The 24,674-nt window shown below is 34.6% G+C and overlaps 2 pseudogenes; one reads left to right on the forward strand and one right to left on the reverse strand.

The window, feature by feature from the left end:
• Nucleotides 1–14,458, forward strand: part of LOC149232364 (ricin B-like lectin R40G3) — a 30,275-nt pseudogene extending 15,817 nt beyond the window's left edge.
• Nucleotides 14,459–14,910: 452 nt separating this feature from the next.
• Nucleotides 14,911–17,835, reverse strand: LOC149232365 (uncharacterized; annotated as a pseudogene).
• Between the last annotated feature and the right edge of the window lie 6,839 nt (nt 17,836–24,674).

A 24,674-nucleotide genomic window follows, 5' to 3' on the forward strand; every position in this document is an offset into this window, starting at 1 on the left:
GGCAAAGGAGAATAAGCATATTTTTGTTGTTGTTGGAGAATCACTTATGTGAGAGAGAAAAGAGGCTTGCGGTTTCTGTTAGATGAAACATGATCAAAGATACATAAAAAGAGGGTCATTCCCAATGAGATATTAATAATAGATTTCAACAATGCAATGTGAATGGCACCAAACCTTATCCCTCATCCTTCACATTTCATTGATGAAACTGAATTGGAATTACTAGTGATGGAAGAGTATTGATTTCTATACAGATTGAAGGGACAAAAAAAAACATATCTTTAATTAGATCTCTTTTTTTTTATAGGGTGTTACAGGAAACGTTTACTGGGAAATATAAATAGTGAATCTTTTCCTAACCAAGATTTCATATTATGTCAATTCATATCATAGCTTTGAATATAGATGGTGGCTTGAGGCGCTGCATGGATGTGAACAAAATCAAAGATTTTACCATGAGCAAGGGATTACTGTAAACTGTAAGAAGTGCCCCTAATTTTAGACAAACGACAAATAGGGCAATACAATCTTTGAACTGAGAGCTTGATGTTCTTCACTATTTGTTTAGACTTTTTTGTTACCTAGGTTGAACATTTATATTAAGTACTAAGTTCGACCCCAAGAAATCCAGGATGAGGTCACCGATAATGATACAACAATTGGAGAGTAATATCCTAGAAACGGTAAATTTAGATAGTAAGCATGTGAACAAAATGTTGATGACAATTTCCAAAGGCTGGCCTTGTTCACTAAAAAAAGATAGGATTAGTTGTCTTACTTCATGCTAGTGGAGGAGAGGATTGGATTGGAGCAAAACATGGTTCGGGTTCATTTACAACATTAAATTTATTGTCAATATGATTTAAACATAAACCAAAACTAATTTTGGGTTCCATTCTACGGATATGAAAATAGATTTTATAATTATTCCTAAAAAACAACACAACCAATTAATATAAAATTCTTGGCAACACTTCTCTTCATGTCTTGTGGATTTTATTTTGCATTGACTTCCTATTTGTAACAATACTCTGTTTCGTTTTGTTTCATATACTTGAGAGAAGTAATACAAGAAGAATTTACAATTCAAAAGCTTATGTTCAACATAAAAATAATAGGTTATGCCAGCCAAAAGCGGCTTCAACTACAACAAAGGACATGATCTAAACAAGTAGACTTAGGATTCCTTTCCAAAAATGTATGAGGCTTCATAGTTGATCAAGTGCTCAAAATTATCCTCAAAACTCAAAGTGTCAGAATTTTATTAAAATTAGCTTCAGATCGAAGAGCTAGTGATTCTTATTCCAATGGTGTGAATGACACTCAAATCCAAGCTCGTATGCAAAAGTTAGAGTAAGTCAATGTTTAGATTTGACTTACTTACATGGTAGGATTGGATGATGTGAGAAGGTCCTTCAGTGAATGAGGAGGCGCCAAGTGGAAAGGTTCCATTAGCCCCCTCATGTCACAAATCACAATCGCAGGTAGGTTGTCATTAGAAATCGACCCCTGTATAGGGAAGGGTGAAACACGATAAGGCAGATGAGATGGCTTTCAAGAAACGGTTGGAGGTGCGATGTGATAGATCACAATCACAGATCAACAAAGGGTCAGTGTTACAAAATCGGCACCCATTAGGTATCGGGTTGTGATGCAATATCATAATCACAGATTGCAACATGGTGGACAGGTCCCACATATTTATAAGAGCCCATGTTATTAGTTGATTGCGAAATGAAAAAGGATCTCAGATGCGAAGCAAATTTAGGTTCTAGTTAATACTCTCATTGGGTCCACCACATCACAATCACACATTGCCCACTTTGTTCATAGACCTTAAGCTTGTAGAACTTCATCGATTATGATTTGCGATGGGCAGTCGGTGCTGACAGATTATGGCCCATCGCTCGGTAAAATTCTCACTCAGTTAGCGGATTTTTGGAGCGAAATTGTGGGTTCCTGTCAGATGTGGAGCAATTTGTGGAACTAATGGTGGAAAAACTAGGCGATGTCATAACTTGTTCAATTTTCCAGCAAATTGGTGGCAAAAAGAGGTTAGATAGCCATTTTTTAGTATTCTGGACTGATTTGTTAGGATATTCCCACACATAGGAAATAGTTAGATATAACTAGGTCTAGTGTGGAGTTAGGTAAAGTGTGTTTCTTTACTATGTGCTTTTGTAACTTACAATCTGATAGTCATGATATGTAGTGATTTGACTGTTCATTCTCTCCTCGGTATTACCGACACTTGATCTGTGGCTTAATACGCGATTGGTCCATGATCTCTATTTAAAGCGCATGGAGGGTAATTTGTAGTGTAACCCTTCATGAGAGAAGCTTCTGTAAATTTTCATTCTTTTATTAATAAATTTCCTGAAGTGGCCGTGTTGGCTCAGGTCATGGATTATTTCCCTCTTTGAGGGTTTTAACCACGTCAATAATACTGGTGTATTAATCTGTGATCTGCTTGTGAACAGTGTCCTTTGGTATTTTGTCTGAGGAACTTACCCTACAAATTCCTACATGGTATCAGAGCTATTTGAGGGCCGCATCCATTGGTGATCCAAATCTGAAGCTAATAGAACTGCATTTGACTATCCTTTTCAAGATCTACTATTTCTGACCGCTTTCGGGCCAAGGGGACTACTCTATTGTGTTAGGAGCATCTGTTCCAGTGAGTCATTTGACGTGAAAAGGTTTATGGTAGCCCTAGCTACTTCATTTTTAAGCTATGGAGGTATACAATGTTTATTTGTAGTTTTTTGTTATTTTCTCTCAGTTTATTTCAGTTTATTTAGATCTATGTTTTTTCTTACCAAATCTATACCTTTCATTTCTGCGTATGCTCTTTGCCCTATGACTCTGTGCAATATGGGAAAAACAGAAATAGAAAGGAAGGATTTTTCTCATGCGTATGCTCTTTTCCGTTGTGCCTTAGTGTGATCTCGAAAAATCAGAAACATTAAGGAAAATATTCTGTTTCCAACTAAAACTAACTTCAAGCCATAAGGTTTACTTTTTTTGTATGTCCATTAAGTAAGCATGCACCCCAAAGCTTCAGTGACTAAAAAAAGCAACCCCTCTTCCTCTTTTCCAAAAATTACTAACCTTTTAAACTAGCTCACTTGGTCCAAACTTACTTTATGACAATAGAGGCCTTGGGTTCAAGTCTTTCTTTTTGTTGAGTTTGTTTTTCAAAAAGCACATGTAGATTATGTTTTAAAGTTACTTTTATGTAAAAGTGTTCTCACCCATTATAAAAAGTGAGTCACTTATAATTATAAAGTCTCTTTGTCTTTTATTTAAGTTACAATTTAGTGGGTAGTTCATAAAGTACGATTGTAAAAGTGATTTTCACTTATTTATAAAAGTGACTCACATTTTTTTTTTAAAAGTGAGCTAATTAGATTTATGTTTGGAAAGGGGGAGAATTTTTTTAAATATAACATTGTCATTCATTTCCGCGCATTCATGCACTTCATCGGTATCTTCAACAACTTTTCTTCAAAAATCCATAACTTCTTCATCAGGAAGCCGTTTTCAGAGCCATTTTTTTTAATTAGCCTAATTTTTCGAGATCGTTTCCTTGGAACACTTAGATTCAGCATCTACAGCTTAAGTTTATGTTAAAATGGAAATTCCATGGCAATTTATTCTTGACAACACCAACTGCTTCCAATGGTGGTCCTACATTGTGGATTTACTTAGATGTAAAGGTTGTTATAGAATAGCCTCAGGTTAGGAAACCAAACCTCAAGATGAAGATAAGGCAGCCAAATGCGAAAATAGGCAAGATCAAGCATGTGGGTTGATAGGGATGTCTATTTCTCTAGATCTTAGATTCCATATCGAAGAACTTGATACTCCTAATGAAGGAATTAAACAACTCATTAAAGTTTGTGGAATTAAAAATGAAATTAGAGCCCATCAACTCGAAAATGAGTTGCTTACATTGTACCCCAATAATTTTTCTTCCATTGAAGATTTTTTTCCAAGTTCAAGACCCTTAGATCTCTCTTGGAAGGTGTTAAGGTTAAGAAATATGATGGTAGCCTTATTTATTCCATTCTTACTGAGTTGGGACCAACCTACTCTTGTTTGTTTCCACCTTCCATTCTACTAGAGAAGCTTGTATTTCTTAAGGACAAGACCACAAGTCCCCCTCTTTTGATGCCTTTTGTGATTCTTTAATAAGAGAACAAGAAAAGCACTTATATCTTAGTCTTATTAATCTTGGAAACTCTTCTAAGAAAGCCTTATCCACCTAATAGCAACCAAATTCAAAGAATTTTAAGAAGCAGTATCCTAAAAAGAATGGTCCTAAACCAAACAAGGGTCCTAATCAATTTCCATCTCAAAATGAAAAATCATTTCAACAAAATGATAAGGCAAATAAAAACAAAGTGAAGAACATTGATAGACATCGCCACATTTGTAATCGATATGGCCACTTAGAATCCAAATTCTTTAAGAATATGGAAGCCTTGGAAGCAGCAATGAAGAAGCATAGCATCCATTTGGAGCACTCTTCAACTTCAAATTCATCTTCAGGAATAACACTTTCTGCATGTGGTTGTCAAGAATCTTGGTTTGGTTATGCACTAAATGTATCTTCTTCTTCTCATTCTCATGAGTGGCTCATTGGTTTTGGATCTTCCTATCACATGGCCAAAAACAAAGCCATGTTTTCTTCTTTAAATGATTGTAACACCAAAAATATATATGTTGGTGATGATAGATCTCTTAGTGTTGTACGGACTGGAACTGTTCATATAGACAATTGTAAATTTAATGATGTATTATGTGTTCCAAAATTATCCTACAACCTTTTATCTGTATATCAAATAACTCATTCAGGTGAAGGTAAAATCGTTGAATTTTCACCTCACGATGTTGTAATTAAGGACCTAAGAGATCCTAGACATATTTTAGCTACTGGCATTGCTGATGATTCTACAAGGTTGTATATGTTTAACAACTTTGGGTCATCAAATCTTCCCTCGGTATTTGTTTCTCATAATGAAGTGAGCAAACTTTGGCATGAGTGATTTTGTCACTTAAACTATCGCTCCCTTCAAAATCTATGTAAAGAAAATATGGTGACAGGTCTTCCAATGGTATCTTCCAGAGATGGTGTTTGTTCTGGATGTGTACTCGGAAAACATCATCGGGATAGTTTTGAAAAATGTCCCTCTTGGCATGCCTCATCCCCTTTACAACTTGTGCATAGTGATTTATGTGGTCCACTTCCAGTTGTTTCATTCCCTGGCTACAAGTATTTCTTAACTTTCATTGATGATTTCTCCACACGCACTTGGGTATGTTTCTTAGCACTCAAGAGTGAAGTATTTAACATGTTCTTGGCCTTTACGGAATTTTTTGAAAAACAATCTGGACATCAAATTCTTAAGCTAAGATATGATAATGGCAGAGAATATTTTAACAACAAATTCATCAATTTTTGCACTGAGAATGGAATTCAAATGCAACATATTATTCCATATACTCCACAACAAAATGGTGTAGCTGAAAGGAAGAATCGCACCTCAAAGGAAATGGCTAATTCTATGCTTCAATCTAAAGGACTTAGTCTTAATTTTTGGGAAAAAGAAATTAACTGTGCAAATTACATAGTAAATGACACTCCTACTAAGGTTTTAAAGAATATTACTCCAGAGGAAGAATGAAGCTCAATTAAATGAGATGTAAGTCACTTTTGTGTTTTTGTAAGTGAAGCATGGGCCCATATTCCAGATGAGAAACATAAAGCTTTAGGACCTAAGAGTGAAAAATTATTTTGTTGGATATTAGGAAGATGTCAAAGGATATAGACTTATTCCACTTAAGTCCAAAAATGTTATCATTAGAAGAGAGGTAAAATTTGTTGAAAATATATCGGCCTATGAGCCTAGTTCGGTGGATGTGCCACCTCTCTCTATCCCTTCTACTTCTGAAAATATTTCTTCTTCAGATGATGATAGCGAGGATGAAAATCCTCCGCCACCTTCTCGGGATCCTCCTTCCACTTCTTAGATTCCAAAATGGGTCCGTGCTACTAGTGATGCAATAGGTGCTCTTACCGGTGATCCTATAGATTAATGATGTACACATTATCAGTTTGATAGAGCCTCTTCTTTACTGGCTGAAGCTTCATTAAATTATGATCCTGACATGTTTGCAGAAGCTTCAGGCTATCCATATTGGGACGTAGCTATGAATGAAGAATATAATTCATTATTGGCAAATGATACATGGGATCTTCTTCCTCTACCAAAGGGATGAAAACTTGTTAGATGGAAATGGGTTTACAGAACCAAGTATGGACCAGATGGAAAAGTTTATAAACATAAAGCTTGTCTTGTTGCTAAGGGTTTTCACAAGTTGAAGGAATTGAATATACTGAAACCTTCTCCCTTGTTACCAAAATGAACTATATATGCCTTGTTCTTTCCTTTGCTGCCTCTTTCAAATGGGAAGTCCATGAGATCGATGTTAAATATTCCTTCTTACATGGGGACTTGCATGAAGGAATATATATGGAAGAACCTACTGGATTTATACAAACAGACTCCAGCCTTGTATGTTGGCTTAAGAAATCCATTTATGGTCTCAAGCAAGCCCCTTGGGCTTGGTATGCCAAAATGGATATCTTTCTTTTAGAAACTGTCTTTTCTAGGTGTCATTTTGACAATACTGTCTACACCAAGAAAGTGGGAAAGTCTCTTATCATTCTTGTTCTTTATATTCATGACCTTATCTTGACTAGTGGTGATCCCAACCTTATAAACCATGTGAATTCCAACCTTAGAAAGAAGTTTGAAATGATAGACATAGGACACTTGCATTATTTTCTTGGTCTTCATTTCTTGCAATCCAAGGAAGGTATTTCCATTTCCCAGTCCAAGTATTCCTATGATCTTCTACGCCATTTTTACATGGGAGACTATAAGCTAGCCCCTTCTCCCTTTTAGTTTGGAGACAAAATTTCAGTCACTTGTACTTCCCCTGAAGTTGATGCTACCTTATACCGTCAACTTGTAGCAAAAATTTTGTATCTGACCCATACTCGTCCTGACCTTTCCTTTGTTGTTGGTCTTATTGCTCGATTTATGCAAAAACCACATGAAAGTCATTGGAAAGAAGCTAAAACAATACTTCGTTATGTTTGAGGTACAGTTTAGTTTGGGATTCATAACAGTGCATAAGCATATCCTCTATTGGTTGGTTTCACTGATTCCAATTGGGTTGGTGACCCTGATGATCAGAAGTTTACTATAGGTTTTGTGTTCACTCTTGGTTCAGGACCTATTACATGGGCTTGCAAGAAACAAAGTTCCATTTCTCTTTCTTCAGCAGAAGCAGAGTATTATGGTGTCATAGAAGCTAGTAAGGAAGCCATGTGGCTTTGTCAAATCTTGTCAGATTTTGGCTTTTAGCAGCAACATCTGACTACACTTTCGTTTGATAATCAAAGTGTCATTCAACTATACAAAGATCCAGTCCAACATTAGTGCAACAAACACATTGAACTGCACATGCACTTCATAAGAAAGCTCATTCATGACCATGTTCTTAAAGTGCAATATTGTTCAACAAATGATCAGTTTCATACATCTTTACAAAGGCTCTCATGGAGGGGAAGTTTACTAAAATTCAATTTATGGTTGGAATTCAGGAAGTTGTCACTAAGGGGGGATAGGCTCTAATGCCTCCTTCTTTATCCTATTGTGTCGTATTAGTACATCCTTCAATCCTATCCCAAGTTTTTCTTAACGGGGGATGTTAGGATATTCCGACACATAGGAAATAGTTAAGTATAACTTGGTCTAGTGTAGAGTTAGGTAAAGTGTGTTTCTTTACTATGTACTTTTGTACCTTACAATCCGATGGTGATGATATGTAGTGATCTGACGGTTCATTCTCTCCTCGGTATTATTGACACTTGATCTATGGCTTAACACCCGATTGGTCCATGATCTCTATTTAAAGAACATGGAGGGTCATTTGTAGTGTAACTGTTCATGAGAGAAGCTTATGTAAATTTGCATTCTTTTATTAATAGATTGCATGTAGTGGTCGTGTTAGCTTAGGTTGTGGACTGTTTCCCTCTTTGAGGGTTTTAAACACATCAATAATACTCGTGTATTGATCTGTGATCTGTTTGTGAGTGGTGTTCTTTGGTGTTCTCTCTGAGGAACTTACCCTATAAATTCCTACATGATTGGAGTAGGTTTTAGAAGCATTTGAGCATTGTAAACACAATTTTGTTTTACAGTTTTGAGCATAAGAGAGGGCCCAAGCCATTGGAAACTGGACCAAGGAGATGTAGCCCAAGAGGGGAGGACTCCTTTATCATGTGCTTGTTGTAATTTCTTTTTTATGATGTTCTGTACATGTTTAGGATGTTGTTCAGTTTCTGGATAATTTTAAATTGCTCATAAAGTTAACATAAAAACTCTTCATTTTACTTGCAAAAATTGATGAATCCTTAAGAACAATGAAATAATTTTGTTTATAATATAATGAATATCTTATCATTACAAAATAATACTCTAAATTAGATTAATTTGGTATCAGAGTGCTAGTTTTTTCTTCGTGAAAGAAGGATTTAGCTGTTTACAAGTTTATGTCATGCTTATAAGGTTAAAATTGAAAAGAGGTGAAGCAAATCTGGTTGGAAGCCCTGAAGTTGGGTCAAGGGTGAGAAGAGAAAGGTTGCCACAATCTCCAACACTAGCTGAACCTCAAGTTGTAGTTGAGACTCCAGTGATCATGTCTCTTGAAGGAGAACCTAAAAATATGAAAAAGGACAAGAAGACCTTTAGAAAGGATTTCTTTGATATGACATAGATGGTGAAGGTCCTCTATGAAGTGAGGAATAGCAGATTGCAAGGAGAAAGCTCCAGACCTCCCAATGGAAAAGGACCTTTAGGAGGAGGTAATGTAAAAGGAGGTAATAGAAAAGGAGGTAATGGGAATGGATACAAACCTCCACCCTCTCCACCATCTTCTTCATATTCTTCTTCGCAAGCATCTTCACACTCTTCCACTAATACAACCCTTACTCATAGTCATCATCATTCTTCAAAAGGAACTAGTAAATCACCTTTTCTAAAACTTGATGTTAAATTTGAGTTGCCCATGTAAATGGTGAAGTGAATGCAAAGAAGCTTGATAATTGGATTCTTCAGTTGGAGGTATATTACAGGATTCAAAACCTTCAAGAGGATGACATCAAGATTCAGCTAGCTTCCTTGATAATGGAGGGTGCAACACTAGTATGGTGGGAATCAAAGACCCAAGAGGAGATTAAAAAACATGGTAAGATCTCAATTTATTGGAATGATTTCATTATTGAAATTGAGACACAATTCTACCCTCTAGCTTATATGCAAAAATCGATCATGAATTGGAAAAACCTTAGACAACTAAAAGGTCAAAATGTGCAAGATTACACCCAAGAATTTAGAAAAAGGTCTCTGATGTTAGGTGTAAATATATAGTCACAGGACACTTTGTTGAAGTACATAGGGGGTTTATATAGTTTCCTTAGGCATACTATATCAATTTTTAATCGCAATAATCTAGATTATGTGTGTGTGCAAACCAGTCATCTTGAGGCAAGAGGGAAAAACACCACAGAAGAAGGTAGTAACAAGTAATTTAAGAGTAAAGGAAAAGAAAATTTCTTTCAAAGGGAAGACAAAGAGAAATGTGTCTATCAAAAAAGGAGAGAAAATTACATGCAAAAATTGTTCCAGAGAAGGTCACGATGAAGCTCACTATTGGAAGCTTCATCTCGAAATGAAACCAGAAACAAAAAACAACAAGGGAAAACGGAAGACAACTGCAACCACTCAACAGGATTTGGGATCCGATTTGGGTGATGAAACTAAAATCATACCCATGGGGTTGAAAGGAAAGGAATCCATTTCTAGCATTAGTTCTTCAGACTTGCAAAATGAAACTCCAAATGAAAAGAGGAGAATAGAATTGTTTCACATAAGGGTGATATCAAGACATAACAAGATTGATACGTTGTTTGATAGTGGCTCTCAAGCTAATATTATATTTGAAAAAATTGTCAAGAGTTTAAATCTAGAAACTATCCCACATCATAAACCCTATCCACTAGGATGGATATGTGACAATGCGCAATTGTAGGTTACTAGAAAGTGTAAACTGAGATTCGCTATTACTAGAAATTTCATAGATGAAGTGGAGCTTGACATTGTGTCGTTAGATATCTGTGGCATGGTTTTGGGTAGCCCATAACTTTATGACATAAAAGTTATCTTCCATCAACAAGAAAATAAATATAATTTATTTAAAAATGGAGTCGAATATATTGTGAGAGCTCATAGCAAGAAAACACATATTTCACTTGTTAATGTAGTGCAGATGAAAAGATTGGTGAATTCGAGAAAGAATTTTGTGCTTCTTATGATGAAACCCAAAAATGATGCTGATAATGAAGCTTGTAAAGGTTGTGATACAAATTTGAAATATGAATTGGTTGACATAGTTAACCATTTTGATGAAATGTTTGAGGAACCAAAGGGATTACCTCCCAAGAGAGGAATGCAACATGAGATACAATTGCAACAATATTGTCTTCTTCCTAACATTGGCATGTATAGGATGCCAGTGATGGAAAGCACATAAATTAAGATGCAAATCCCAGAGTTGTTGAATAAAGGTATCATTAGACCATCCTCCTCGCCTTTTGGCTCACATATTGTCTTGGTGCCAAAGAAGGATGGAACATGGCACATATATGTGGACTTCATGCATTGAACAAAATTACGGTAAAAAATGGTTACCCACTGCCCATAATAGATGATTTACTTGATCAGTTTAAATATGCAAAGTATTTTACTAAGTTGGACTTAATAAGTGGCTACCATCAAATTATAATAGTTGAAGGAGACATTCTGAAGACAACGTTCAAAAGAAAACATGGTTTGTTTGAATGACTAGTTATGTCATTTGGTTTATGTAATGCTCCAGCTACATTCATGCATGTGATGAATGATGTTTTGAGGCCATTTATAGATGATTTTTTCATAGTCTACTTATACGAAATGTTAATTTTCAGTAAATCCTGTGATGAACATGTGATGCATGTAAGAAAAGTACTTGTAAGAAAAGTACTTGATGTCTTGAAAAAAGAACAATTGTATCTTAAGATGTCAAAGTGCGAGTTTGGAAAGACTTCTTTAATTTACTTGGGTCATATTGTTGGAGGAGGCGGGTTGAAAATAGATCCCTCCAAGGTTGATGTGATTGTAAATTTTCCAAGGCCCAAGACAGTTATAGACGTAAGAAGTTTTCTTGGAGAAGCCCAATATTGGAGGAAATTCATTGCTAATTCTTCTCTTATAGAAGCTTCTTTCCATGCGTTGACAAGCATAATTTTTTTCTTCAGTGGGGAGGAAAAGAGAAAAATGCCTTTGATGTGTTGAAGAAAAATATTAGTACAACTCCCGTACTTGCACTTCTAGACTTGACACAACCATTTGAGATTCAGACATATGCTAGTCTCTATGCTATGGGTGTAGTCCTCATGCAACATGGTAAGCATATTTGTTTTCATTCGTAAACTTTTAATGGTGCAATGATTAACTATCCTAAATATGACAAGGAATGGTATGCATTGGTGCAAAGTGTGAACAAATGGAAACATTACCTGATGGTTAAGGAAACAATCATTCACACTGATCATCAACAATTGCAATACTTGCATTCACAATCAAAGTTGCAGCAATCAAGGGACTTTCGATGGATGGGTTTCCTTCAACAATTCCACTTGGTAATTAGGTATAATAAAGGTATCTACAATAAATTTGTTGATATGATTTCTAGGTTGATTGTTAGTGCAACTGATTTAATGAAGAATAATGTTTTTTTACATGAAAGTTATATGAAGCAATATGCATTAGATAATGACTTTCAAGATTTTTATGCAAGCATGAGTCAAGGTAACTATGTATAGGAATTAGATTACCACTTGCATGATAACTTGTTGTACCATCTTGGCAAGATTTGTATTCCACAGGGAGAAAGAGTTAAAATCATAAGAGAGGCACATACTTCTCTTATTGCTGGTCATTTCGGTGTAAGTAAGACGATGGCACATCTACAGAGGTATTGTTATTTGTCTCATATGCTTGAAAGTGTGTCTCATTTTATTAATGGAGGTTCATTATGTGCAATCAGTAAGCCTAGTAATAAGAATTTAGGATTATACACACCAGTTCTGGTTCCTTCACGATCGTTGGAGAGTGTTTCTATGGATTTTGTAGGAGGTCTTCCACTGTCAAAAAGAGGTCATGATTGTTTGTATGTAGTTGTGGATAGGTTTAGAAAAGTTTATATTTTGATGCCATGTAAAAATAAAGTTACAACTAAATAAACTGCTAAGTTATTCTTTCAGAATGCTTGGGTACATTTTGGATTTCCATCACTTTGTGGGAATTTTTGGTCAAACTTGTGGAGATTCAATGACACCAAATTAAAAAAGAGTACAACCTTTCATCGACAAATAGATGGTCAAATAGAGGTAGTGAACAAAAAAATGATACATCTTCTGCGTGCGTATTGCAACAAGCTTCCTAATTTGTGGGATGAAGAGTTGCACTATATTTAGCATGCTTACAACAGAGCCAAGCACTCTTCCACTTAAACTTCACCATTTGAGGCATGCATTTGATATTTGCCTAAATCTCCTTTGGATTTTATTTTTGGAAAAGATGTTGCTATTGAAGGTGATAACGACATAGACAAAGCAAGAAAGTCCATTGAACAAATACAATTCGTACACCAAAAGGTTCAAGAACAACTTGAGAAAAGCCAAGGAAAGTACAAAGCAAGGCATGAAAATCATCGTCAAGATCACAAGTTCCAAGTTAGTGATGAAGGTTGGCTTCACATTAGCAAAGAGAGGCTCCAAGGAGAAGGTAAAAAGATAAAGACAATTAGATATGGTACACTCAGAATTTTGGAAAATATTGGTAATAATGCCTTCATGATGGATTTTCCTTCATATATGAAAATTTAAGTTGTTGTTAATGTTCAGAATTTAAGGTTGTATGAGCCTCCTTTGATTAAATATCAAGGAGAGAATGTTCAAATTCTATCTATTGAAAACCTTTCTCCAGAATTCCTTGATGTGCTTTAGCAAGACACTATACTTGAAAAAAAAACAAGGACATCGAAAGGGGGAAGTATTGATTATCTTCGAGTGGGACTCAAAGGTATAATTCCTTCAAAATAAAAATGGATATAGGATGGAAAGGTGAGGAAACTATACCCTCACCTGCTGAACAATTGAAAGTGATCATTTTGGGGTGCAAAAGGCTTCCAGTGGGGAGGAGTGATCAGGTGCTCAAAATTATGCTAAAAAATCAAAGTATTATAATTTTGTTAATCGTAGATTCGGATTGAAGAGCTAGTCATTCTACTTCCAACGGTGTGAACGACCCTCAAATTTGAGCTCGTATGCAGACGTTAGCGCAAGTCAAAGTTCAGAATTGACTTGCTTACATGGAAGGATTGGATGATGTGGTGAGGTCCTTCAATGAATGAGGATTTGACAAGTGGCAACGTGCCATTGGTCCCTGCATGTTGCAAATAAAAATTGTAGGTAGGTTGGTGCTAGAAATCGGCCCCCATACACGGAAGGGTGCAATGCGATAATGTAGGTGGGATGGTTTTCAAGAAATGACGAGAGGTGCAATGCAATGGATCGCAATCAGAAATTGGTGAAGGGTCGGTGTTATAGAATTTCCCCCCGATAGGTATCGAGTTGCGATGCGATATCGCAATCACAAATCACAACATGGTGGACAGGTCCCGGATATGTATAAGACCCCAAGTTATTGGCCAATTACGAAATGCGAAAGGATCATAGATTCGGAGCAACTTTAGGTTCCAGTTAATACTCTTGTCGGGTCTTCCACATCGCAATCGCACATTGCCCGCTTTGTTCACATATCTTAAGCATTCAAAACTCCATCAATTGTGATTTGCGATGCATAGTCAGTTTTGATGGATTATGGCCCGTTGCTTGGAAAAATTCTCGCCCGGTTAGCATATTTTTGGAGAGAAATTGTTGGTTCCTGTTAGATGTGGAGCAATTTGTGGAACGAATAGTGGGAGAGCTAGGAGAAGTCATAACGTCTTCAAGTTTCCACCAAATTGGTTGTAAAAAGAGGCTAGATAGCAATTTTTGAGTATTCTGGACTGATTGGAGAAGGTTTTAGAAGAATTTGAGCATTATAAACACATATTTTGACACTTTTGAGCATAATAGAGAGGCCCAAGCCATTGGAAGTTGTACCAAGGAGACATAGCCCAGGAGGGTTGAACTCCTTTATCATGTGCTTGTTTTAATATGTCTGCGATGATGTTCTGTATATTTTTATGTTGTTGTTCAGTTTTTGGTTTATGTTGAATTGCTCATCAAATTAAAATAAAAACGCTTCATTTTACATGCAAAAATTGATGAATACTTAAGCACAATGAAAGTATTTTTTTATAATCTAAGGAACATATTAGCACTGCAAACTAATATTCTAAATTATATCAATAGAGGGTGGTGAGGCAATACTATGTGAGGGAACATCTAGCATGAACTTATCAAATGTAGTACCACGATTACGATTCACTTGTCTTTCTTTGTGTGTTGTGTATGTCCTGAATCTGATGAGCTAGAATCATTTCTTGTGTTGTCTATATCATCTTTAGAAGGATAATATGGAAATATGGGTTGGTGAAAGTACAAAAACATTAGAAAGTAAAACCATGCAATGATTTCTTATTTCTTCTAATCTATCATGCAATAAAATTAAATTTATTCGGATAAATTTTAAAAATCTATCAACTGAAAATAGCAACACTAAAATTCTAAGAGAAATCAATTCCATAGTCCATCAATGGTATATTCTCGAGTAGACCATCATTCTCACATATAAGCTCTCGAATATCAATTTTTCCCTTCTAATATTAGTCCACAAAAATTCCAAACGACTTTTGTACCTCAATTTCCAGTACAATCTACAATTTTAAAAAGTCATAAATGAGAACATTTAGATTCTGGATGTCATGACCAAAATTGCAACCAGAGTAGTGCAGTCATCTATCATAAACAAAATTGAATAATACAACCATTTATTCCTTTATTAAAAAATCTTTGTCAACTTTAGTATAACACTCACCCTTCACTTTAGAAGTACCATCCAACTGTGGCTAAAACCAATCATGATAGAAGTCTGGAATGCAATAAATAAACTAACTGAAGCCTTTTCTTGTAATTTGTAGGAAGATATTCATAAATCCACCTTAAAATGGACAATCCAGGCTATACTTCTTCTCCCTGGACAACAATGTGTATGTGTACAATGGAGAAAGTTCCTTTTCACATAGTAGTAGAGATCTTTTGGCATATATATTTCTTTAGCCTCTTTCCACCAATAATAGGAGTTCTGCCAAAAGAAACAGTAGCATCAAAAAAATCCAAACTATATTTCTTACAGTAGGACAATAAAACACATTTATGTTGTCCAGATAATATATGTAGCATGAAAAAAATATAACTAAAAGTCCTTGCACCATGAAATACATAGCAGTAGTTTTAGTGTCTAGTGACAATTTTTCTATAGTGTAATGACCAAGAAAAACAATTTGAATTTCCACTCACTCCAGAGAAAAAAAAATTGGAAAAACTTACATCATAACATGGTGCCGATGAAGTTTGACCCTACAACGGGTATTAAAACGGTAGTAGAATCACCAAGTTAAAATCACCTACCTACTCAAAAGCTAATCAAGGGAAGAAGGCAATACTCTTTCAAAGTCTACACCCAATCTTCAAATGGTGAGTGACAAACCCCAAAAACTATATTTGGAAAAAATGTTTACATAATTACCAAAAACTTTGGAACCCCCATCTAGGAAAACCAAATAACCAACAACTAAGTGTCTGCAAGAATAAGCTTCAAAGTACATAACTAAATTTTCTGATTTTGAGCTAGCAAAGATCAGGACTCAAACACAACCTTGTGCTGATTAAGAACCAAACTTTCTCACTGTGGCTTCAGAGGTCCACACTATCCACTGCTCATCTACATTGTTAAATTGTAATCTTCCTGATACACTTATACAACTGAAGAGTGCCATTTTTATACACTTATTTTATTTTATTATGTACACTATTGTGTATTTAAGTTGGATGCATATTACTATTTATGGGTTATGTAGTATACAAATGTAGCTACTCCCTTTTTTATAAAACTCGAATTCAAATAACAAATATAAGAATTTTTTATGGTATGCACTTGTGTGAATGCATGTTGGATGCATTTGAATTTATGGGTGATGTAGCATATAAGTATAGCTATGCCCAAATTCAAATTCAAATTGAACAGTACTACAATGACTAAAATCATCATTAACAATTAGGATATGATAAAGCTAACCATGAAATTTTAGGTCCATAGGTACAGATTGCCTGTCAAACTAGAGGATTAGTGTTAGCTAAATATAATAGGATAGAACATTATGGACATTGAATTAGGGATAAGTGTCAAGTCCTCGTTGTTTGAGCTGCTACATTGGGCATGCAAATAGAGTTGTTTGTCTTCATAGGTGAAAATTCACCTGATTTTATCAATATTTTTGTGAATGTATGAAAATATTTAATTTAGAAATACATGCTCAAGGTTCTATTAATCTAAGTAAGCACTATATCAAAACAATGAGCTTTTGGCTTTTTCATTCAGACTTATGGTTTCCTTTTTCTCCCAAATTTTGAGTTGCTGAAGCTGAGGTCTCAAACATTACTACATGATTATTAGGTTCTTGTATTCTCAACGTGGCTAGGGAGGCTTGCATCGGTTGTTTATGATTTTTTTTAATTGCGTAGTTATGCTAAAACACTAAGAAAATAAGTCTTGTTTCGACAAAGGTTATTTGAATAATTTCTGTTGAACAACTGCTACATCAAAGATTTCATGATCCTGAATAACTGGTTCCTTCTCTCCCTACCAACTAAACTACCTAAAGCGATATTTTTTGACCTTCCCTTAGGTTAAGTAGATAAATTGGGAGGGAAGGAGAAGCCCAACCTACAAGGAGGATGACTAAAGGGAAAAGGAGACACTTAAAATCCTACAATATTCGGTGCTCTGGTAACAAAATTTTAACTACATGGTCAAATACCAAAATACTTATAGCTTGAAAATTGTGCCTTGTTATGGAGATGCAGAAGACTCTTACAAAGATCACTCAGATTATTTTTAATATTGTTTTTCCATAATTGTCAAACTTATTATGTCTCATCATATATGGGGTGGCTAATAAATTATACGAAAACCCTTTAGATAAACACAAATCTCTGTGAGTTGAAACAAGGAACACCCAGGTAATACCCACAATTCAAACCCTAATTCATCCCCAAAACATAAGAATATACTAGAAGAGACAAAAAACCATGAGTTCAAGAAAACCCTATTATTTTTAGAGTCACGGTACGTGGAAAAACTTTGCCCAAAATTCTCAAGATACTCCTATTGGCCTCATCCTTCCCTTGAATTTCTAATATATGAACCTAGTCCAAGTCAGAGAAGTCGTCATCATCATGCATCACAAGAAGGGGGGAAGGGCAGACTCACACTCATGCCATTCTTCATTTTCTTCTTCTTCCTGGATGTCGTTGTTTTGTTTCATAATGCCATAGGCATGAGCTTCCACTGTGAGATCAGAAGCCATCATGGATAGGAAAAAATCATCTTCGGCATCAGTCTTTATTTCCCTCACTACTGCTTCTTCCATAAAAGTCTATACATGAATGTCTTTCCTATTGTCATTACAGAATACTGTACCGATGTCGGCTCTATTTCTTCTTCCAAACTTTCTATATTGTGCTTGCTAATACAAGGTTTTGGCTGCGAAAAAATCTTGCAAATGATATAGCTTAAAATCAGTTTCGAGATTTAGTGCTCCATCACATTCTATTAAGAAACAAGCATTCGCCAGTTACAACCACCAACGTTCCGTCTTTGCAAGTTCCTAGCCAGTCACAACTGCCACATGTCATTGTATCTCAAATCAGCGAATCATTATAATTCAATTTTCTAACAAAAGATCGAATGGTGCATAGTGAAGACAGATGAGCAACATAAAAGTTCTTCCTAAATAGAATTACATCATAATTAAACATTAAAATTTACATTAATTAACATTAGAGTGATAGTAATAAAAATATATCAATTATTATAGTTGTACCTTAAGAGGAAATCAATAATATAAATATAAAATTTATATATATTTTATAATAAATAAAAATAATATTCATAAATATTGCTAACCAAGTTGGCCCAATGAAATGACTATCTCAACATCACTATATCTTTCCTTATATGTTGTATAAGTCAAAACACATTCTATTTATGTAGAATGAGGATGATCACAAGGACTTTTCAGGTACATGTTCAGTCATAACTTTAGAAAATATTAAAAAAAAAATTTCATCTCAAAAAAATTAACTAATAATTTATTAAATATAATTTTGAATTAAAAATTATAAAAAAATGTATTCTTAAAATTTTAAACACTTTGAAATTATATCTAATCATTTTTAGATATATAAAACTAAATAATAGGTTGCACTTTAAGCTATTGATAGCACTTTAAGCTGCTATAGTGATAGAGTGGGCAATATTGGGAGTGCTAATAAATCATGCCATGATGAAGAAGATTCAGGATGAGGTTGAAAGAGTAGTTGGAATGGATCACATGGTATGCGAGTTTGACCTACCGAGTCTCATTTATTTACAAGTTGTGGTGAAAGAGACGCTTAGATTCCACCTATATAGGCCTGTCTTACTACGCCACTTACCTGGCACATCCTGCAATGTATTTGGCTATGAAATCCCACAGAATACTCTCACTCTTGTCAATGTTTGGGCGATAGCGAGGAGCCCAAAGTGGTGGATGGACGCTGGAAATTTCATCCCAGAGAGATTCATTGAAAGAGTTGGGTTTGAGGTAGATGAAAGTGGAGGTCAAAACTTTGTGTGCCTTCTCTTCGGAGTAGGTAGGAGAGGATGCCCGGGACAACAATTGGGAACCGTTATTGTAGAGTTTGGTCTAGTGCGGCTCTTGCACTGTTTCAACATGAGACTTCCCTTCCATGACATACGTGGGCAAACTCAAGAAGTGGATATGAGTGAAAGGTTTAATGGAGTCACACTTGGAAGGGGTCAAGAACTATGGGCTATTCCAACATCACTGTCTCTTGAGCAACATTTTTTTAAGGGACCAGCGCACTTACTCTCTGTGCTTAACAAAGATGAACCACCTCACCATCACTATCTCTCTGCTTAACAAAGATGACCCAACTAACCATCACTATGTCGAAAGATACGTTGAGTAGTTGACGCCGAATTTACCAAAAAAAAAAATTACCCCGTGAGAGAATGAAATGTGTTAAGGTAAAGTCAACTTGTTGAAAGTCTCCAATGTTTTTTTAGCCAAGTTATTTTTTTTGGTTTCATTTGATCCCTCTTATTAGTCCCTGCCTAGAAGGCATACAGGGACTACCACATTCAATATCATCGTTGACTCATATTAGTTTTGAGTTGACCATATATTAACTTAGAAAGCTAATTATATATATTAATAATAAAAAATTAAAAGATTTTTTCACTTTGTTATAGGTTGAATTTATTTGAGGGTCTTGGGTCTTATTTCTAGCTTTCTGTGTTCTGAGCTATATTTATCATAAAAAATTTAGATAAAACTAAAGTAATAAGTTATGTTATGGATATAAACCTGAACTAATGCTAATTTTCAAGATAGCATTACTCTGAAATATTTAATGTTTCATATGTTTTCGTAAGTGACATGTTTTCATCATTGACTTTTGCATGAAACTGTTAGGTGTAGTCACCTATGTTTATCGCCTCAGCACATGTTTGGCTTCTCATCACACTACCTCATCTCAAGACCTTGCAAGGTTGTCTTCGCTTTGAAAATTTAGAGCCTGAAAGCATTTGGTTCCTAGATATATGTATATGTTAGAGGTTCCTAGTCTAGTATTGTGGTAATCAAATCCATCCATGTCTACATACTATTAGGGTTGCTAACCCCGAATCTTACATATTGTTCTATTGTTTTTATTGTTTCCCCATCCTATTTTTCCTTTGTGACATGACCTACCTGTTCTTTTGGTTTCAACAACTAAAAGCATAAACAAATCTTCATAATATTTTAGCATAGCCACAACCTCTTTGCGATATGTTGAATCTACTTATGCACCAAAATTTGGTTATTTGTAATTCCTTAAGTCTCAATGGATCCAAATCCAACAATTGATTCACCTGAAATGCTGGTAGGTGGGGATAGTTGATCAGTGAGGGAAGAAATGCATAATTATGGAAAATTTTAGCAAATGGCTTCACACCTTGGTTGTTATAGTAGCTAGCCTTGTTACTTGAGGATGTAGGTGTAGAAGGGCTTTGTTGCTTATTGGTATGAAAGCGCGAAGTTTATGGCAAGGGAAGTTTTGGTATTGCGATGTCTTGAAAGTTGGAAGGGCGGATATGTGACTGTTATGTCTTTTTGCCTATGGTTCTTGTGGAAATTTTTTTAACATACTAAGAATTATTTCCCTTGCTAAATTGAAGCACGGACTTGGAATTCACCCATGTTCTCGAACATTTCATCAAATAGCCTTGCAAACACAACAATATTACCAGAAACGAGAAACAAGAAATGAAACAGGAAACGAGAATGGTACGAGAAGTAAAGTTTGGAGGTTTCGCATATAAGAAATGAGGAGAGAGAAAAACACAATATTAAAGGTGAACAATATAAATGAAGCATTAATCATAAACATGCAATGTTTCTACTTATTAAATTGTAAAGAAACATTCATAAATACTAATGTAGTTTTAAGAAAGAGGTGATAATTTTGTAGATCCAAAAACTTAGCCATCATTAATTCCAAGAAAATAACAAACATTGATAAGAGTAATAGATTCGAAATATAAATAATTAAATGTATACTCTTGAATATATATGTATCTCTAAGGTCACTTCCAAAAATTCATATAAAAATGCAAGTAAATTTAATAATCTAGATTTTCAAGCTCATTTTCTGGAATTGTTGTTGAGCTCGAGCTAATTCCAAAAGATTTATTTTGGTCAATAGACTTCATGGTATCATCAAGAATGTCTTTGACATTGTATTGTAACACGTCAAGTGTAAGCTCATCATTTACATCATCTTGTGAACCACCATAATCCCACATTCTCGTGGGTCCAGTTTTATATTCTTGTTGTTGTCGAGATATCAAACGTAGATTTGAGTGTACAAACACAAAATCTTGTGCCATTTTTGTGCCTAGGCAATTCCTTTTCTTTGAATGGATGAAAGCATATTCACTCCAATTTCTTTCACATGCAGAGGAACTAGTCACCTATAAAATAAAATTAAAATTATGTTTGCCATAGTCAATTGAAACCTTAAAAGAGAAATAATCCAAAAGTAGCATTAGAATTAATTGTTTGAACCATAAATCAATACATTAAAGGAATTTGTAATGAGAATCTTTCCGAAAGAAAACAGATAGCCAATCGATGAAGCAAGGTGGTCCATGTACCATATTGTATCTAGAAGTCGATGGGTCCAAGTTGTTGTGTGTTGTATTCTTAATATTCATTTGCAAAGTGGTCTTCTGATCTTAAATACTTTCCTAACTCAAACTGTAAAGCAGTGTGATCATGACAATCGTAACACCTACTTATAAAAGTGTTCCAGTTTTGCCTCACCTCTTCATCTGACAATGGTTTCTTATGAAACCATTTAGGATTGACAAAGAATGTAATTGAATGAAGAGGGAAATGAATCATTTTACACCTTATCAGATTAAGTTCCAACACTTCATTTATGGTGACTTTGTCGATCCTAGAATTTTCATCTTCCATTATTTCATGAAGCTCCTCTCTCATTTGATCCACACTGTCAAAAGCATCCCCTAAGCATGGTTTATCACCATAAAATATGCAAAGTGTGGAAACAATAGGTGTAATAAGGGTGACAATCTCCTCCACTCTCCTCCAAAAATTCTGTGAAGAAAGACCAATAATAATGTCATCATGTTTTAGGTTATCCCTAGTATGAGAACCCTTCCACCTTTGCCAATCCATTGATACCACCATCTCTCTCAAATAGTGATGCATTTTAATAAGGAGTTGAAGCATAATGAATGCAGATGAAAATTTAGTCTTGAGACATCGAAGAAGCTAAAGTTTTTCATATTTCGTATAAATTGTTATGGATGTTGCATGATTAACATTAAAGTGTTGTAGCATCTTTGCTTCAAATATAGTTTTATCAACCCATGTAATCTTATTAATCAGGAGAAACTTCAAGTAGTGCACAGAAAAAGGGGTCCACTATCTTCTGTAACATATTGGACAACGCTTTCTCTTCCAACCTCCTCTATTGCCTCTTTGAGGAGACCCGTTAGATATGGACCAAGTTTTTTCTTTCCTATAGTATCATATTATTTTAAGAACATAACTCATTTTGGGATAGAAACCAAAATATTGATAAGGGGATGATGGTTAACATCTGTCCAACCATCTGAGATAATGGAGACCCCATATTCCTTCCAACTATCTTTAATATCTTGAAGTCTAGCTTTTTCCCGAGCCCTCTCTTCAGATGACACTATTGTCTTCATCTTTTCATAACTATGAGGTTTGTAACCTTTAGGAGCATTGTTAACTAGATCCCTTACCATTTCATTCCAATAAGGAGACCTACAAAAATTGAAATCTATGCCATTTGTGAAAGAATTCGTCTAATGGATGCATCGATATTTCTCCTCCCTTTTACGTCCCATAATTCTTCAAGGTGAGAAACATAAACTTGATGTTGAGAACAAGAGTGTGGACCACCAATTATCAATCCACTAGGATTATTGTTGCTTTGAACTAAACCTTCAGCAATATGCATCAACCTTTCAAGTTCATTAGATTTCTTAAGTAGAGAAGCTTTCTATATTTTAGGTACAATCTAACATTAGGCTCATTGCTCTTTTTTCACCATTCCAAGTAAATGTCATTGAACTCTTCCTACATTCCCAGACTTTTGTTTTTTACAATAAGGGCACAAACAAACATTTGAACCAAATGATCCACTTGATCCTTTGCAATAAGATATAGTGCATTTCATAGCTTCCCATAACATTGCCTCAAAGGCCCATTTTGTGTCTTGATATTCTTTGCTTTGGATTATTTTGGATGCCTCCACGGAAGATTTTTGTTGGGAAAGGGGAGGTCTACTTTGTAACATTGATGGATTTTCTTTCATTGCAATGGGAAATGTGTGGAATACAAAATATATGATTCTCTGCCACAACCAATTTTAATCTCCACAATTTATATTTGAAAACTATTTACAAAGAAAGAAAAAAAATAATTCATACCCAATTAGAAAAATATAATTAACTAAAAAGTTGAAAAGATAAATTTATTCACATGTATAATTTGATGTATTGTATGACGGACATTTTCTGACATTTTTTTATGATGGTTGAGCAATGGAAACATCATCTACAATGTGCATATAATACCAAATATGTAGTATTTCATTTCTATGTATCTTGTTTTTAAAAGCCAAGTATTGAATTCTGGAAGAAATGGGGAGATTAATATCAATTCCCCTAAGATTTCTATTTATTTTTCTTATTTGACATATTTTGTATATATATATATATATATATATATATATATATATATATATATATATATATATATATATATATATATATATATATATATATATATATATATATATATATATATATATATATATATATATATATCTATATATATATATATATATCTATATATATATATATATATATATATATATATATATATATATATATATATATATATATATATATATATATATATATATATATATATATATATATATATATCTTATTGATTCAAATAAAATTATATCCATTTGACAAGTGTGGAGTAGCTATCATATTATTTTATACAAGAATATTTTTGAAGCCCTTCTGGGCTAGGGTCAAGGCATTCAAAAGTTGTATTTGAAGCTCATTTTTTTGCCATGACTCGTGTAAATCAAAGAGATCGTGACAGAGAGCGGGTTTCTGCCTAAGCTACTAAGGCAGCGAAGACCAAGGATGACGAGCTTACTCCTCATTCATGAACAATGAAGAGGAGTAGCTAAAGAACTTCTGGAAAAGGCTAGCATGTTTGCAAAGGAGTATAAGTTCAACCTAGACAAGGTCTTTATGATTCGAAATATTTTTATACTAGATTTATTGATGATTCTTCTCTATTTATATTTCTATCTAAATTGCAGTTTGCAGGAGGATTTGATGAAGAAATAATTAACTATTTTAAGGAATTGAGAAAACAAGCTTGAATCCATGATGAAGAGCAACAAAATCTACAGTTTTCTGGTTTAGCAGCTTAGTAGCCTTCCAAAGAAAACACCTATGATTATTCAAAGATAATTATGTGTGTAATAATACATTAACTTCTATATAGCCACCATGAATTTCAAGAATAAAATTTGTCTCTCCAATTGGATTTGTTAGGTTGTTCTCATCGCAAGG

Source organism: Pinus tabuliformis, chromosome J (genome assembly GCF_031772625.1).
Source record: "Pinus tabuliformis cultivar Carrire ecotype Pingquan chromosome J, CPIR1, whole genome shotgun sequence".
NCBI classification, from domain to species: Eukaryota; Viridiplantae; Streptophyta; class Pinopsida; order Pinales; family Pinaceae; genus Pinus; species Pinus tabuliformis.